Source organism: Helianthus annuus, chromosome 12 (assembly GCF_002127325.2).
Source record: "Helianthus annuus cultivar XRQ/B chromosome 12, HanXRQr2.0-SUNRISE, whole genome shotgun sequence".
NCBI classification, from domain to species: Eukaryota; Viridiplantae; Streptophyta; class Magnoliopsida; order Asterales; family Asteraceae; genus Helianthus; species Helianthus annuus.
Window position 1 is genome coordinate 78,752,659 of NC_035444.2, and position 915 is coordinate 78,753,573.

Here is a 915-nt window from a genome sequence, read left to right on the forward strand (position 1 = left end):
GGTTTCGAGCGAAATCAACATGTTGCTGATTTCGCTCCACATGGTTCTTGTGTCACTACGAGCGAAATCAGGACCCTATATATAGGTGTCTCTGAGCGAAATCAGACATGACTCTCTTATTTCCGGCACCGAACTGCTGCTGAAGTGCCATTTGACTGTAATCAGTGTGAAATCATTAATACAAGGCAGAATTAAGTATATCAAGCTGTTTTTCACGTCCGTTTCTTATTTTCCGCATCTGAAACGGATTAGAGCTCTTCCGATTGACTCGTTTGGGTCAGCACGCGATCCTACAAGTGGTATCAGAGCTCAGGACGAGGAGTTCTTTCCAAAACAGTCTCATTTTCTGACTTATACACCTTCTTTTTAAATCTGAACAAGATTTCACGATTAAATTAGGACCAAACTTTCACAGATTGTTTAAAATTGGACATAGATAAAGCCTTAAAAGAACCAGGACAAAATTCGATCTAAAAGTGGGTTTAAATGATGTGCGAAGTGATTCCGCTCCTATAGACAATTTTTGATTCCTCCTGAGATTGGTCTGATTTCGCTCCAACTTAGTGTTTGATTTCGCTCCAAAGTAACACTTCTGAGTAATTCCGCTCCAAACTGTCTGCTGATTTCGCTCCAGTGTGACAAAATTATCAGATTCCGCTCCAAAGTTCATTTGTTAATTCTGCTCCAAATACTTTTGTCTGATTTCGCTCCAGTCAATCAAAAATCAGATTCCACTCCAAATTACATCAGTGATTCCGCCCCAAGTTACAATCGTGATTCCGCTCCAAATCATTGTTGAGATTCCGCTCAAAAGCACTAGTTGGGATTCCGCTTGAGTCAAGAAAACTGTGATTTCGCTCCAGCTTACTATTTTGCTCGAAACTGACTGATTTTGAAAAACGTGTTATCCGAACC